This window comes from Ovis canadensis, chromosome 18 (genome assembly GCF_042477335.2).
Source record: "Ovis canadensis isolate MfBH-ARS-UI-01 breed Bighorn chromosome 18, ARS-UI_OviCan_v2, whole genome shotgun sequence".
In the NCBI taxonomy this organism is placed as follows: domain Eukaryota; kingdom Metazoa; phylum Chordata; class Mammalia; order Artiodactyla; family Bovidae; genus Ovis; species Ovis canadensis.
The window spans coordinates 46,050,071-46,068,329 of record NC_091262.1 but is presented as its reverse complement, the minus strand read 5'-3'; the positions used below and the strand labels follow the sequence as shown (position 1 = coordinate 46,068,329).

General features: G+C 35.5%; 1 protein-coding gene and 1 non-coding gene across 7 annotated transcripts in view; one reads left to right on the top strand and one right to left on the bottom strand.

Annotated features, from left to right (window-relative positions):
* PEAK1 (pseudopodium enriched atypical kinase 1) overlaps positions 1 to 18,259 on the top strand; it is a 323,221-nt gene that overhangs the window by 109,570 nt on the left and 195,392 nt on the right. The window lies entirely within an intron of this gene.
* Positions 5,190 to 5,264, bottom strand: TRNAS-GGA (transfer RNA serine (anticodon GGA)). Its single transcript has one exon. It is a non-coding gene; the product is annotated as a tRNA-Ser (tRNA).

Sequence of the window (18,259 nt, the reverse complement as noted above, 5' to 3'; positions counted from 1 at the left end):
TGAAATTTTTAAGAAGGGATTTAAATACAAATGAGGGGTATGCTGAAAATGAAGCATGAAGAAAAAGGTTTTATCTCCAAACCCTGAAATTATGTTGAGGAATAAATCACATCATATTGCCATGTATTTGTTGAACACCTACTGTGGGGCTTGGGCTAATGGATAGTTTATATATGTTATCTTTAATCTTTACACCAATCTTGTAAACTAGGTTGGTTCCAATTTTAGAATGAGGACATGGAAGTGCAAAGACATTGTCACACAGGTGTGTCTGATTATACCTGTACTCTCCATTACTTCAAACTGTTTTTTAGATTAAAGCTTATATTGAAATAGTTACTTTTAAACTTGAATTCTGCTAAATACCCAATAGTATACCCAAGAAGTTAAAAGCTGTGCAGTGTTAATTCTCAAACTTTTAACTTTTTATTGTTCCATATTCAACATTTATTAAGCAGCTACTATTTTCCTAACGCTTGCTAAGTATTATCAGAGCTGTAACCAAGTCAGAAGACTCAGTCTTCCCCCCTCAGAGTTTAGAAATGGATAAATAGTTCACCCTTATATACACAAAATTTCAAAGTAGAATCAAAGCGAGCAAAGTTCTTTTCTTCGGTGTTTTGTGACTGTTTGCTGGACCCCTCCAAAGTATCCATCTTGAGGAAGGAGCTCCTAGTTTTGATAAAATGCCTTGATCGATGGGAAACTGTGTGCAGTGAGAACCTGGAGAGGTAATTAGTAGAAGACCTCCTCAAGCAGCAAAGTTTTGTTTGTTTGTTTGTCTACTTATGCTCCCATCAGCAGAGTAGGAGTAAGTCTATTTCCCCACATGGGTTACAGTGAACTTTTTTTTCTTTTGCTTTTTGAACCTTTATTTCAACATAACTATACTTACAGAAATATACTCATGGGTTAATAGAATGCAATTTGACTTAACCAACACAATTGGGATCCAAAACCTGGTACTTGGTTTGCTTCAGAGGAAAAAAGGTTTTAGTCATAATTCAGATTTAACAAATTATCTGATTCTTGGTTTGAGTAGATGTAGAATCTACACGTAATATTAACTAGATCAGATAGCTTTTATATTTTTACATGTGTTCAGCGGACTTTTGAGCTACAGACTGTGGACCCAGGATCCTGACCGTGTTAAGAACAGGACAAATCCTGACATTATGTACAAAGTTCTGCCTCCTCCCCTCCCCTCCCCCAGCTCCTGCTCTGTGGCAATGATTTTTTTTTTTTTAACTAGAAGATAATCGCTTTACAGTGTTGTATTAGTTTCTGCTGTGCAACAGTATCAATCAGCTATAAGTATACATATATCCCCTCCCTCTTGAACCTCCCTCCCACCCCTTCCATCCCACTCCTCTAGATTGTCACAGAGCACTGTGCTAAGCTCCCTGTGTTGTACAGCAGCTTCCCACTGTCTGGCTTCCTTGGTACCTCAGCTGGTAAAGAATCCTCTACAATGCAGGAGATCCCAGTTCTTTTCCTGGGTCAGGAAGATCCTATGGAGATGGGATGAGCTAGGCTACCCACTTCAATATACTTGGGCTTCCCTGGTGGTTCATACAGAAAAGAATCGAGACTGGGTTTGGTCCCTGGGTTGGGAAGGTCCCCTGGAGAAAAGTATTCTTGCCTGGAGAATTCCATGGATGGCAGGCTATAGTCCATGGGGTCGGAAAGAGTCTGACTTTTGCTTTCACTTCCCCACTAGCTAGCTATTTTACGCATGGTAGTGTATATATGTTAGTTGCTACTCTCTCAATTCATGCCACCTTCTCCTCCCCCCACTGTGTCTGCAAGCCCGTTTCTGTGTCTGCATCTCTATTCCAAGCAAGAGAGGTTTTACAGAAAGATTGTTGTTCTTGCGCCAAAACAGAGGAAACCTGGTTAGTACCGAATCTAAAGGAAAGCTTTTGTTAAGATTCTTACATTTTATTAATCCAAATGTTTATGTCTATCAATTGCTTATACTACTCTTACTTTGTGGTTTACTGTGATTCTGTAGATCATTTATTCCAGTAACGTTTTCAAAAGGACCCCACGTTCTTTGTAAAAATATCAGCAATAGAAGTTTAAAAGTTTAGATTATTGATGTTTAAGAAAATTTACCAGTCATTGTGTCCAGTCCCCTCATATTGCACACGAAGAAGCCAAGGCCCAAATAAGCTGTGATGTGCTTAATGTCAGGTACTGTAAGCATCAGACCTGGGACTTGGCTTGGCTTATAGTCGTGGTTTCCATCCTTAAGGTCTTGTTGAAAAATGCATGAAGGTTAGTAGTGGTTTAATACTTTAAAATAGTTTATATATATATTTTTGTTGTTTTTCTTCATTGGCTTAGGGAGAGAAGTAACTGAAGAAACATGAAGTAATGGAACTATTCATGATGGAATATGGACAATAATTTATTTAGGTAAAGCATGTGGAACCTTTACTTCAGAAAGTTCATCTTTCTAAAGTGGTGTCATTTAAATTCTGAAGATGGTTATGTACATGCCATCTTTATAGTATATAATATAGTGTGACAGTGGTGCATTGACTAAAAAGCCTTATTGTGCGAGGTAATAGTGGCAATAGAACTTGTAAACTCAGATTTATTCACACATTCTTCCTTTAACTGGCCTTTTAACTGAAGTGAAATTGATGGGAAAAGCATGAAGTTATAGAGTTTGGAATTGGGTTGCTTTTGGTTGACTGTGATTATCATAATGTATTTCACCCTTGAAACTGAGCCTTGGATGACAGAGGAAGTCGGCTAAGACATAAGAAAATGCCAGAGAGACAAAATAACCTTCAGCTAGTCTATAAAAAAGAGTGATTAAGCAGTTCAAAATGTAAATGCCAAATTCTATCACACAGCCATTTCCTGGGATTTTAAATGATCATAACTGTTCTTTTTCTGAATCCGGATGCACTTCAGTTCTGAATGGCATAAGAAAGTATTCTGGGTCTACTGTCAGCTTTCTTCTAGTTGCCTTACCCAGGAGATAGAATGTTCAGATAGAGCCAACTAATTTCTGAAAACAATGCAAATGATGTAAGAGCAAAAGGATAAAAGATGTCCTCAGAATTTCCATAGTTAAATCCAAGGGAGGATTTAGACTTTTGAAGTATTTAAGAGGTCTTATTGATGCCATCACTTATGCCTTTAATCTCTGCCTGACTAGTTATTCCTTCTTCACTTTTCTTAAAAATACTCCAAAGCAGTTCAGGACCAGAAAAAGAAAATGACTGAGCAACAATGCTCATGTTAACTGCAGTTACAATTACAGCAAAGCAGATGGTGTCCTGCGTTTCACTCATCTATTATACTGGTGTATATATGTTTGCTGGTGAGAATAACCTTCAGTGTATGTAAAAATTTCTAAGTCCCTTTCATGTTCTAAAATTCTTACGAAGAACCTCATCTGTTACACAGTTCTGAGTCCTTCCATTTTCCATTTTATACTGCCCTATCAGTCATATTAATTTCCAGAAAACCTACATTAATTATCAATTTCTTTTAGTGGCCCCTCACCTATATGTAATTGGGTACAAATCTGATCTAACCACCTTTCCTACCCTCTTTACATCTTTAAATCTTTAAAGATCTAACCACCTTTCCTACCCTCTTTACAAATCTTCCCCTCCAGCCAGTTTTGTTTATTTAACATCCTTCAATTCTGCTATGTGTACTCTAAATAGTTTCGTCCCCCAAATGAAATTTTGTAAAGTGATTTAATTTCTCTGGAGTTTAGTATCGTCATCCTTATGAAAAAAATGACAGACTTAATGAACTTATACTTGTTTAGTGATTTCTAGTTTGCATACAGTTTTTCCATATATTGTAATTTCTTCTTTACAGTAACCCTTTAGATTAATGAGCACAGGAATTATACACATGTGCCAATAAGAAACCCCCAAGTCCAAGCAGATTAAGTGATTTATATGACCATTCCTTTTTAATCTCAGAAAATACCATTTATAATAGACTCCCCTGAAATGAGATACTCATATGTAATTAAGAAAATACAGACAGAAAACTATACACTATTGATTTTTTTTAAAAAAGCAAGTTGAAGAAGGTCTAAATAGAGAAATATTCTGTGTTCATGGATCGGAAGGTTCAATATTGTTAAATAACAACTTTTTTTTTTACAGTTGATCTATAAATATGTGACCCCAATCAAAACCCTACCAAGCTATCTTATAAATATCAACATACTAATTCTAAAGTTTTAATGGAAAACAAAAGACCTAGTATAGCCAAAACAGAACTGAAAATGAACAAAGTTGGAGTAGTCACGCTAGCTGATTTCAGGACTTAATATAAAGCTACAGTAATCAAGACAATGGTATGGGCTAAAGAGTAGACATGTAGAATAATACAACAGAAAGGAAATAAAAAATAAATCCACACAAGTATAGTCAACTGATTTTTGCCATGAAAGCAAGACAATTCAGTGGAGAAAGGATAGTCTCATCAATAAATGGTGCTGGAACAATTGGATATCCATGTGAAAAAGAAGTGAACTCAGACACAGACCTTACAATTCATACAATAATTAACTCAGAATGGATCATAGACCTAAATGCAAAATGAAAAACTATAACAGTTATTAAAGAAAATATACGAGAAAATCTGTATGACCTTGGGTTTGGCAGTGTGTTTTAAAACACATTAGTAATACAATTCATGCAAGAAGAAAGTAGATAAAGGGGCATATTTAAAATAGAAAACTGTTCAATGAAAGATATGAATGAAGAGAATGAAAAGATAAGCCAGTGATGGGGAGAAAGTATTTGCAAAACACATCCGATAAAGAATTTGTATCCAAAATATAAAAGAAATCTTAAAACTCAACAGTAAGAAAATAATCAACTTTATTTAAAAATGAGCAAACATTTTGAAGAGATATTTCATCAAAGAAGATATACAGGTGGCAAATAAACATATAATAAGATGTCCCACATCATGTCATTAGGGAACTGCAAGTTGCAACAATACTGAGATTTCATTATATATCATATCATATCATTACATATTATTACATTATATATCTGTTAGAAGTGAAGTGAAGTCGCTCAGTCATGTCCGACTCTTTGCGACCCCATGGACTGTAGCCTACCAGGCTCCTCCCTCCATGGGATTCTCCAGGCAAGAGTACTGGAGTGGGTTGCCATTTCCTTCTCCAGGGGATCTTCCCAACCCAGGGATCGAACCTGGGTCTCCTGCATTCCAGGCAGACGCTTTAACCTCTGAGCCACCAGTTAGAATGGTTAAAATCCAAAACACTGGCAAAACCAGATTATGGCAAGGATGTGGAGCATTAAGAACTTCATTCATTGCTAGTGGGAATGCAAAATGATACAGCTACTTTGGAAAACAGTTTGACAGTTTCTTACAAAACTAAGAGTGTCTTACCATCCAAATTAGCAAGCACGCTCCCAGATATTTACCCAACTAATTTGAAAACTTATATCCACCAAACCTACACACAAACATTTACAGCAGCTTTATTCATAATCTCCCCAAACGGGAAGCAACCAACATGTCCTTCTGGAGGTGAATGGATAAACACCCATACAATGGAATGTTATTCAGTGATAGAAAGAATAAAGATATAAGGCAATGAAAAGGCATAGATAAATCTTAAATGCATATTGCTCAGTTATAAAAGCTGAAAATGCCACGTATACCATGTGAGTTCAGTTATATAGCATTCTGGGAAAAAGGAAAAAAAAAAAGAGTGAGTGAAAACATCAGTAGTTGCAGAAGCCTGGGGGAGCAGGCAGTTGTGGAAAAATGAAGCACAGGGGCTTTTTTTAGGGCATCACAACTATTTTGTATGATAGTCTAAGGGTGAATATAAGATATTAAGCATTTGCCAAAATCTATAGAACTTTACAGCAGAAAGAGTGGACCTTAACATATACAAAAATTTTAAAACTCACTTAAAACCTCAAGGATTCCATGATTAAATATAAAATGTGACAAAATTGCAAATAAATGAAATAATATTACTGAAGGGAGTGGAAGAAAAAAGGGCTACCCTATGTAACCTTGGAAATGAGTGGAACCTTTAGGACTAAAACACAAAAAGAACTATATACATAAGCACTGTACTTTAGTTGATAAAGTTCTATTACACAGAAGGTGGGATATGGAGTAAGAATTCTGAAACTGATATACATGAGTGGGAAGTCAGGTTTCTCACTGTCATAGTGTACAGGTAAGCAAGGAGAAGAGGCTAGAACCATCCGCGTGGTGATGGATTAGAGCTGGAGACAATATGAGTCCATGTTTAACTTAACATAGATACAGATGGTTACATATAGAAATGGTTATACAGGCATACCTTGTTTTATTGCAGTTCACAGATACTGCATTTTTTACGAATTGAAGGTTTGTGGCAACCTTGCATAAAGCAAGTCTGTAGGTACCACTTTTCCAACAGTTTTTGCTCATTTTGGGTCTCTGTGTTATTAATACTTTATGGTAATTCCTGATGTATTTCAAATCTTACACCAGAAAAAAGATGATGATTCTCTGAAGGCCTAGATGATGGTTAGCATTTTTTAGCAGTAAAAGTATTTTTTAAAATTAAGGTATGTATATTATTTTTTAGATATGATGCTTTTGTGCACTTAATAGACTACAGGGTAGTGTAAGCATAACTTTTAAGTGCATGGAAAAAAAAATTGTGACTTTATTGCAGTATTTGCTTTCCTGTAGTGATCTGGAACTGAACCTACAATGTCTCTGAGGTATGCCTGTAGGTATTTGTATATGTATACATATATAGATAGGTGTAGATCTGTATCTGATTGCTCTGTCAGCTGAGAGGGCCTAGAAGCAATGAAACCCCAGTAGCAATGACCACGCCTAGTGCACAGATTTTGGTTTCTAATACTATTCTCCATTAAGAGGAATCAGGACTTTTTGGAGACGTGGTTGATTCTCCCATTGGGGTAGGAAATATACAGGATGAGTCTAGAGCATGTTGCAGTGGCAAAAAAAAAAAACCCCAAAAAACAAAAACATAATAGCAGGTGTATACCAAAGGGACAAAAGAGCCAGCTGAAAGATCTTCCAGTGACCAAAGCTGTAACAGTTTGAGCAACAAAAGAAGGTAGTATTAGGTTAACACCCCAAGGGTAAAGTAAATATCAGTGCCTCCATAGTAATATAAGCAAATGGTTAATGTTGACCTTGACTAAAACTAGACAATCCCCCATAGAAGAATTCTAAATAATTTGTTTAGCCTTCCCACCCTCAGTGAAGTGGGACGTAACTCCCCACTGCTTAAGTTGAGCTGCTCGTAATAACTTCTCCAAAGAGCACAGCACAGAAAGGGTGACATTATAGTGCCAAAACCTGACAAAATGTAATGCCAGGTGATCATGGTTAACGTCAACAATGATAAATCATGTTGATAGTATGTACCCCTGATAGGGCATCATACAAGTGACACTTTGGTTTCCCTCTCTCAAATACTTTATCTCAGTCTAACCGTGAGAAATCAAGTCACACAGAATATCTGACAAGTTATTCTCAAAACTGTAGAGTTCATTGTAGGAGGTTGAATGGTGATGCTCCTCAAAAGATGTGTCCGTGTCCTAAGCTCCAGAACCCGTGAATGTGATTTTATTTGGTGAAAGAGTCTTTGCAGATGTATTTAAGTAAGGAATTTGAGATGAGATCATCCCAGATTTTCTGGGTGGATTATAAATCAAATGACATGTCCTAATAAGACACAGAGGAAAAGACACACATAGACCAGAGAATAAAGAGGCAGAGACTTTAAGTGAGTCATCCACAAACTGAGGGATGGCTTTAAGCCACAAGCAGGTAGAAGAGGCATGGAATGATTTTTCCTGAAGGCCTTCAGAGAGTTTGGCCCTGCCGAGACCTTGATTTCAGGATTTGTTTAGTTGCTCAGTTGTATCCGACTCTTTTACAAGCCCATGGACTCTACCTCACCAGGCACTTCTGTCCATGGGATTCTCCAGGGAAGAATACTGGAGTGGGTTGCCATTTAGGGCTTATGGCCTGTAAAACTATTAGAGAACAAATTTCTCTTTTTTTAAGATGTTAAGTGAAGTCACTCAGTCGTGTTCGACTCTTTGCAAGCCCATGGACTATAGCCTACCAGGCTCCTCTGATTTTCCAGGCAATAGTACTGGAGTGGATTGCCATTTCCTTCTCCAGGGGATCTTCCCGACTCAGGGATCGAACCCAGGTCTCCCGCATTATAAACAGACGCTTTACCATCTGAGCCACCAGGGAAGTCCATTTTAAGATGTTAAGTTTGTGTTAATTTGTTATAGCAGTCACAGGAAACTAATACAGTCATCAAAGACAAGAAAAGTTTGAGAAGTTGTCACAACCAAGAATAGCCTAAGGAGACATAACTACCTAAATGTAATATGATGTCTTGGATGGGATCCTGGAACAGAAAATGGATAGCAGGAAACCTGAGAATATCCAAATAAAGTACGGACTTTAGTTAACAATATTCATATTGGTTTGCTAATTTTGACAAGTGGCCCTTAGTAATATAGGGTATTAATAAGGGAAACTGCGTGGAGGACACATGAGAACTCCACTGTCTTCACAACTTCTCTATACATCTAAAGCTGCCCTAAAATAAACAGTGTATTTAGAAAGAAAGAAAAAGGAAGAGGCAACTTTCCAGGGAATACAGTGAACCCAGAATGTTCTACTCCCAGAACAAGTGTTTCCTTACTGTTGTAATTATGTGCTGGGGGAAGTTTGTCTATTAACTGGACTCCTCTGTTTCTTAAACAGAGCATGTAGTCAGCCTTGCTATTCAAGGCAGATGAGGCTACTGGGGAAACAGACCTATCCAGCTACAGAGGGAATCAGTGCAAGTCACCCATTCTAAAGAAAGTAGTCCTTTGGCTTTCTTATTGCTGTCCTTTCCTTCCTGAATAATTCAGTCTGGGAGTCGTGAGACAGGACCTGGGAAGGTAGGTGTTTGTGCTGGGGCTTCTTGAAGAAATGGCTGATTCTAGGGCTACTGTAGAGAAAGAACATACCAAGATATGCTGGACACATCATCCTGTGCCAGAAAGTAAGGAATTGCTCATAGAGTGAGGGATTGTAACTAAAGGATACAGAGGTCACCTTCAAGTGGCACTTGCTGGCTGATCTTGGAACACAATGAACACCAAAAATAATAATCCTTATCAAATTATAGCCTATTGAATAAAATAGAAATTTGTAGTGATGGAATAAATTAATGGAGAGAAGAAATGGAAATACTGAAATACTGTGACTTTTTATTCCCCCAAAATTGCTGAAAATGTTCGTTCTCTCTTATGTTGCTAATTCAATATGTAATGACAAGTAAACCAACGATACGTCATTGTTCCATATTTGTCTAGTTTAAAATTAGCTAGATAATTTCTAGATAGCTAGAATCTCTGACAGCAGTACAGTTGTTAAACTATTTTAAAATGGCTGAGTTTTCCTAAAAACTTTAAATTGAAAACCTAAAACAGTAAAAATAACTGCCTCCTTGGAGACCATGTGTTTAATAGTACCTTAAAATTGTAAACTGTAGTGCTTATGTTCTTTGGATGATTGAAGTACCTGGAATATAGTAGGTTCGATAACTAGTTACTGTGAAATGAATGTTGAATAATCTAAAAAGATTGGAAAAGACTGGCATTAATTTCTCATTGAGAAAAAAGAAATGTCTTTCCCATATTATTCAGTTCTTATTTTCTACTCAGTAGAGAATTTGGGATGTGATACAAATGAAAGGTACTCATGTTAATCTTGAATTGAAATCACACAGAGGGAAAAAACCTAATCGTTAAATAGCAAGATCAATTTCATTTTCTTTGCCACAATTTTAAAAAAATGTAGCATGCACCATAGCTGCAGTTCTCACTGCCCATTTTAAAAGAGACTTTTAAAATCTATTACCATTTAAAAACCTCTGTTACTAAGTCTATGATGCTGCCAGCGGCTGGTGGCAAACTAGAGAGTGATTGACATGGTATATTACCTAGTTTACTTTCTTAGGTCATAGGAGAAATACTTTCCAGCTCATAATTGTTGTTGTTTTTTTTTTACATTGTTATATCCCTGTGGCTGCCAGGAAAATAGAAAATTCTATTTATAGCAGAATTCCTTCTTTGCAACTGGTCTTCTTTTTCCTCAAGCCATCCTCCCTGGCCCAACTCAAAGTCAGTATTATGAAAAGATTGGTATATCTGAGCTTGTAATTTCTGAAATCTCTCTGCAGTCAGTCCATCCAGGTAAACAATACCTTGGTTATAGGAAATGACAGTAATGTCATGTAATAATTTCCTGTAGGAGCTGAAATATAGGAAAATGTTTTCCTATAGGAGCTGAAATATAGGAAAATGTGAAGCAGTATCACTGAGACTTTTGAGGTAAAAATGTAATATAGTTCTTCTTTTTTTCCATCCAATCCTCAGATTTCATGTGCCTACAGATTTTAAAGAGTTGCTAAACATTGCACTAAGCGAATCCCTGGTGAGAAATATTTTCACCTGCTTGACCGGGACTATTGACAGAGTGATTGATTTCCTCCAAGGAGAATGTGCTGTTACGTTAGCTGAAGTGACAAATGCTTTGGGGACATAGCATTCACAGATGTTAGTAACACATTCCTTTGCTATGTGGCTAACGGAAGTTTATAAGAGCATACATTTTTTATTGCAGCTTAGAGTGAGTTTGAAATTAGAATTTTTACTTCACTTACCATTTGAAGCAGTGGAAAATGTTGATTTTAAGTGCTTCTGTGAAATATGTGTTTTTTTCCTATGAATGGCAGAAGTACTTCTCCATCAAGTCAGCTACTCCAAGGAGCATTCACATTCTGTGTGTATCCTGAGAATTTTAAGAGATACAAGTCATACTAAACTCTTCCAAATTCAATTTGATATCCTAACTGGGAATGACAGTGGAACATAGTCTAGACCTTTCAAATCTGTGTTTTTTACAGCTGATTACTTCTGATTAAGTCCAATTTTGTCCATTTTAGACTAGGCCGGAATTTTGATCTTTGGTGTCAAAATATGACAATGGTTGGTCTCCTGGCACATTCTCTCTACGGCTGTACCTGAGTGAGCAGTACCTGGTACTTTAGGCCAAAGTTCAAAGTGTGTGTGTGTGTATGTAGGTCCATTCCTCCCTCTCTTCCTCTCTTTCCCTCGCTGCATTCCTTCCTTTCTTCCTTCCTTCTTCTTTTTATGTTTTCTTCTTCCGATGACATTTATATTTTCCTTATTTCCCAATGGGTCATTTACACTTCCCTCTCCTCCACCCTCACCCTCCTTTTAATTTTTTCCATTTTTTTATTGTGCTAAAATACATTTAGCATAAAATGTACCATCTTAACCATCTTAGGTATACAAACAGTATTAAGTACATTCATAATATTGATGAACCATCACCATCATCCATCTCTGTAACTCTTTCCATTTTGTAAAGCTGAAACTCTTTACCCTGTAAATAGTAACTCCCCATTCACCTTCCCTCACCCAGCCTCTGGCAACCATCTTTCCATTGCTTTCCAGTTCTGTATAACTGGAATCATACAGTATTTGTCTTTTTGTGACTGGCTTATTTTACTTAGAGGAATGTCTTCAAGATTTACCCATGTTGTAACGTGTTGCAGAATACCCTTCCTTTTAAAGGATGAATGATACTCCATTGCATGTATATACTTCATTTTATTTATGCATTCACCTGTCAGTGGATGCTTAGGTTGCCTTCTCATTTTTTCTTTTATTAGTAGTTTTGCTATGGGTGAGTATACAAATATCTTCTCAAGACCTTGCTTTCAATTTTGGGGGGTATGTACCCAGAAGAGGAATTGCTGGATAATATTCTAATTTTTGTGGAACCATACTGTTTTCCACAGCAGCTCATATCATTTGAAGTTCCCACCAATAGTGCCAAGGGTTCCATTTGCTCCACGTCCTCACCAACACTTGTTACTTCCTGTTTGTTTCTTCAATAGCAACCATCCTAATGAATGTGAGGTGGTGTCTCACTGTAGTTTTGATTGATTTTCATTTCCTAAATAAAGAGTAGTGTTTAATTTCTCTTGTGTGTATTGGCCATTTATATACCTTTGGAAAAATGTATTCAAGTTCTTAGCCCATTTTTGAACCGAGTTGTTTGGTTTTGTTGTTGCTGAGTTTTGAGAGTTCTCTGTATATTCTGGAGATTAATCCTTTATCAAGTACATGATATGCACATATGCAGATACTTTTTCCCACTCAGAGGGTTGTCTTTTAACTCTGAGTAGTGTTTTGATGCACAAAATTTAAAAATTTTCACAAAGTCCAATGTGTTTATTTTTCCTTTGGTTGTCTGTGCCTTTGTTGTTATATCTAGAAATCACTGCAAGATCCAATGCTGTCAAACCTCTGCCCTATCTTCTACAAGTTTTATAGTTTTAGGTTTTACATTTAGATCTTTGGTCCCTTTTGAGTTAATTTTTGTATACGGTGTTAGGTAAGGGTTGAATGTCATTCTTTTGCATGATGGATATCCAGTTTTACCAGCATCATTTGTTGAAAAGACTGTCTCTTCCCCACTGAGTAGTCTTGGCATCCTTGTCAAAAATTGTTTGACCATGTATACAAAGGTTTATATTTATTGTGTTCCATTGGTCTTTTTGTCTTTTTTAATGCTAGTGCCATGCTAGCATTGTCATAAATTTTAAAACCACAATGTATAAGTTCTCTTGCTTTGTTCTTGTTTATTCAAGATTGTTTTGGCTCTTCAGAGTCCCTTGAGAACTCATATGAATTTTAGGATGACTTTTTCTATTTCTGCAAAAATATTATTTGAGATATTGATAGAGATTGCACTGAATCTATAGATTGCTTTGAGTAGAATGGACATCTTAACACAACTAACTTTTCCAACCCATTGAGATGGGATGTGTTTCCATTTATTGAGTTATTGCTTATTTTCATTCAGTGATTTTTTTTTTTTTTTTAGTTTTCAGTGTACAGGTGTTTCATCTCTTTGGTTAATTCCTATTTTATTCCTTTTGATATTACCGTAAATGGAATTGGTTTTGTTTTTTTCTTTTCAGATTGTCCATTGTTAGTTTATAGAAATGCAATTGATTTTTTTTTTGTATGTGTTAACATTTATTTCTTTCTCTTGCCTAAGTTACTCTAAGTAGAACTTCCAGTACTGTGTTGAATAGAAGTGGCAAAAGCTGACATCTTTCATTTATTCCTGATCTTAGAGAAAGAACTTTCAGTATTTCGCCATTTTATGTTGTTCCCTGTGAGGTTTTTTTGTATATTGCTTTTGTTATGTTGAGATTAATTTCCTTCTGTTTTTAGTTTGTTGAGTGTTTTTATGAGAAAGAATGCTGAATTTTGTCATCTCCTTTTTCTACATTGATTAAGATCATATTTTCCCCCCTTCATTCTATTAATGAGCCTCCCGCCCCATGGCTCAGCAGGTAAAGAATCCACATCAATCACTTGTCATATGTTGAATGGTCCTTGTGTTCTAGGAATAAATCTAACTTGGTCAAGATGTATCATCTGATTAATATGAATTCGGTTTGCTATTTTGTGGAGGATTTTTGTTTCAGTGTTCTTTTAAGAGAGATTGGTTTGTCATTTTCTTTTTTGTAGTGTCTTTGTCTGGCTTTGGTATTATGGTACTGCTGACTTCATAGATGAAGTTAGGAAGTATTCCCTCTAATTTGATTTTTAGGAAAAGTTTGAAAAGGACTAGTATTAGTTCTTATTTAAATGTTTGGTTGATTTCACCACTGAAGCCATCAGGCATAAGGCTTTTCTTTGTGGAGAAATTTTAAATTACTGATTCAATTTCTTTACTGTAGGTCTACTCATATTTTCTATTTCTTTGTGATTCAGTCTTGGTAGGTTTTATGTTTCTAGGAATTTGTCCATTTCAGGTATGTTATCTAATTTGTTCACAGTACTTTTTTATAATCCCTTTTATTTCTGTAGAATTGGTACTAATGTCCCTACTTCCACCTCCCACCCTATAGCTCAGCAGATAAAGAATCCACCTTCAATGCAGGAGACACAGGAGATGCTGGTTCAATTCCTTGGTCAGGAAGATCCCCTGGAGAAGGAAATGGCAACTCACTCCAGTATTCTTGCCTGGAAAATCCCATGGACAGAGGAGCCTTGTAGGCTCCAGTCCATGTGGTCCCAAAGAGTTGGACACGACTGATGACTAACTACAGTGTCCCCACTTCCATTTCTGATTTTAGTAATTTGAGTCTTCTCTCTTTTTTCTTTGTTCATCTAGCTAAATGTTTGTCAGTTTTGTTGATCTTTTTAAAGAACTAGTTTTTGGGTTCATTGATTTTTCTTTTTTTCTCTACTTCATCTATCTCTGCTCTAACCTTTATTATTTCCTTCCTTCTGCTAGATTTAGTATTAGTTCTTTTTTTTTAGTTGTAAAGTTAAGTTGTTAATTTGAGATCTTTTCTGTTTTTAAATGTAAGCATTTATAGCTATAAAAATTCCCTGCATTCCATGAGTTTGGATATGTTATGCTTTCATTTTCATTCATCTCTAAGGATATTCTAATTTTCCATGTGATTTTTTTTTCTTTGATCCATTGGTTGTTGAAGTGTGTGTTTAATTTCCACAGATTTGTGGACTTTCCAGTTTTACTTTTGTTGTTGGTTTTTAACTTCATTTGTGGCCTAAAGTATAGTCTCTTCTGGAAAATGTCCAATATACACTTGAGAAGAATATGTATGAATATTCTGTTATTGTTGGTTAGAGCATTTGGTATTTGTGAGATATAGTTGGTTTATTGTGTTAAATCTTCTATTTCCTTTCTTACCTTCTGTCTGGTTGCTCCTGTCCATTATTATGAGTGGGATATTGAAATTTCCAACTATTATTATGTAATTGTCTATTTTACCTTTCGATTTTGTCATTTTTTTCGTCATATATTTTGATAGTCCATCAATAGGTGTTTAGTATTCATAATTGTATCTTTCCACTGTATTGAACCTTTTATTAAATATAATATGCTCTTCTTTAAGAGAAAATAGTATTTTAAAAAGCAATGAATCTTTAAGTTAATACTTCCTCCTCCATCTGTAAAGTTAGATATTTTAAAAAGTTCCTAATTCTAAATGTATCACTTATAACTCTTATTTGTATAAACATTGACAAATAATTTATTGTTTATATCAAGTACTTCAAAATTCTTATTGGAGAAGTATTCACTGTTGAAGTTTTAGCTGGTAAAGGTATTTTTGCAGATAAAACAGGAAGAGAAACTTTGTGTTTCTCCCTGTTTAAAAATAAGAATCAAAGTTGTTGAAACTGGGTGAATGTAGCTGTTAAACATAAGCCCATTCTCACTGTTCTAACATTTTGGTTTCTTATTAAAATAGATGTTCCTCCTGTAGACATAACTAACTGTACAGTAAGAAATCTGACCCACTGTTGGAATTTTTCAGTTCTGTTAATGACCTAATGATGCTTTATGCAGTGCTGTGCTGGAATTCAGTGGCCTACAATCTTGATGCAGGTTTTTTTTTTTTTGTATTAAGGTGAGTCAGTTTTCAGTATTAAATAATTCCATGGTAACCTACACAGAGAATAGTTTCTGCTTAAATGAATCAGGAAATGGTAAGCCTTTAATAATAATAAGCTTAAGGTATTTGAATGTTTGAAAAGTGAGAGTTAATTAAACAGACTTGTCAGAAGATTGTATTTTTCTTCAAAGCAGCTGTTGTCTCCAAATCCAATAAAAGTGAAGATGCAACAGTTCTTACTATAATATTCCAAGGAGACTTTATTGACTTAGAACTGTCGTTTTTCTCTTCTTCAGTACTGACCACTGTTTCTTAGTTATGTTTATGCAATGCTTATTATAATGTAATATTCTTTTATATGAGGAAATATACAGCTTAATAAAAACCTGGAATACAGGCCATTGAGGTTATAATTTATTAGACATAGTTCTCAGCACCAATGTTGCCTGCGTGTATGAGCTATAAGGTCGCCTTAAGGGGTATTCTTTATAAGCTCAATCAGGGTTATTAAAGCCAGAGGAAAATTAATATTCAATGCTTCTACTGTTTTATGTCTCACTTGACTTAGAAGCGCTTTAGGACCTTGGCCTACTTTAGTGCTATTCATTTGTTGGTAGTAATTATTAATTGATGCATTGGGATATGATGTCATCTGTTCTTGTTAACTAGTTTATTTTGTTTTTCATATCCTGCTTTGTGTGTATTATAGAATTGCATTGAGACACCAATTTTATTTTTATAAAGCCTTCTTTAATAGGTATAAATGTAAAGTACAGTTATTAGTTTACTTCCCTATAGTCATGAAAGAAGCAGGGCCAAGTCCAGAATCTCATCTACCCTTGGACTAATGCCCAATATCCGTACTAGATATTGATAGTGTTTAATTTTTAATTAATACTATTGGTGTGCTGGATGATGTATCACGCTGCATATATTACATAAGAATTGTAAGTTTCCTCTCAAGACTTAACAGAACCACTTTTATAATGCATATGTTTATAGTGTTTTATATATTTTAGCATACATTCATATTATTTATATTTACTTTGTCCTCAGAACAGCCTTGGGAAATAAACATTATTATTTATGTAAGCTGAGGTTCATCATGACTGAATGTTTTGCTTGTACAGAAATTCAGTTCTCTTCTTGTCTCCTTGTTAATCCTCTGTTTGGTTCTCTATAGAGAAAGCAATAATTATAAAATATTTCATGATTATAGATGTCAAGCTGCTGTAATACTAATAATCCCTTTTTGGTATAGCACTGGTTATTTTTAGAACACTTTAATTTTATTACTTAACAAAAAAAAAGAAAATTAGGAAAGCCGAGTTTGTGTTACGATACTTGCCACTGTTTTCTTTATTAGACTCATTCGTTCATTAGATACAAAGAACCTATCTCTGTGCCAGGTACTGGATTGGTTGCTAAAGTACAAAAATAGTCTCTACCCTCAAGGAGACCAGGGTATTAAGACACTGTTGGATGGCCCACCAGCCATGGAGAACGTGATATTCTCACATGGCAAATGTGATGCTGAGGCCACTGAAAAAAGCCTTTGTTTTTCCTATTAAAGAGGTAAAAGTGTGACTGATACTGTCCTTTTTCTTGCCTTGAATGCAGAATACCTACGTGTACAGCAAACAACTTTGAAGCAACAAATCAACACAATTAATGGAGCAAAAGGAAAGAGCCTTGGTCTTTTTTTTTAATTTTTATTTTATATTGGGGTATAGTTAGTTTATAATCCACAATATATATTTTTAAAACCATTATACAACTTAATAGAAAAGCAAACAAACAATCAGAAAATGGAGAGAAGATCTGATTAGACATTTTTCCAAAGAAGATATTTGAATGTCCAAGTACAGGAAAAGGTGCTCAACATCACTAATCATCAGGGAAATGCAAACCAAAACCATAGTAAAATATCACCCACACCTGTTAGCCATTACCAAAAACCAAGAAATAGCAAGTGTTGGCAAGAACATGGAGAAAAGGCATCCATTATGCACTGCTGGAGGAAATTTCAATTAGGTAGTTATTATGGAAAACAGTATGGCGATTCCTCAAAAAATTAAAACTAAAACTATCATATAACCTAGCAGTTCCACTTCTTGGTGTTTATCCAAAGGAAACAAAATCACTATTTTGAAAGTATGTCTGCATCCCAGTGTTCAATGCAGCATCACTTACAACAGCCAAGACTGTTGTAATGGAGACGAGAGGGGAGATTTTTCTTAAAAGTGACGTGTATACAATTAAATATTATTCAATAATGGAAAGAAGGCAGTCCTGTCATTTGTAACAATATGACTGGATCTTCAGGGCATTATACTAAGTGAAGTCAGACAAAGACAAATACCAATACTGTATGATCTCGCTTACATATGAAATCTGAAAAAAAACAGTCAAAAACAAAAACATGAAACCAAAGCCATAGGTACAGAGAGGAGATTGATGGTAGCCAGAAGCAGTGGGTAAAATGTGTAAAGGAAATCAAAAGCTACAAATTTCCAATTATAAAATAAATAACTCATGGGGATGTAATATACAGAATGGTGATTATAGTTAATATTACTCAATTTGAAAGTTGCTAAGAGATTTTTTTTTAACCGGTTATCTTTTCAGTTCAGTTCAGCCGCTCAGTCGTGTCTGACTCTGCGGCCTCATGAATCGCAGCACGCCAGGCCTCCCTGT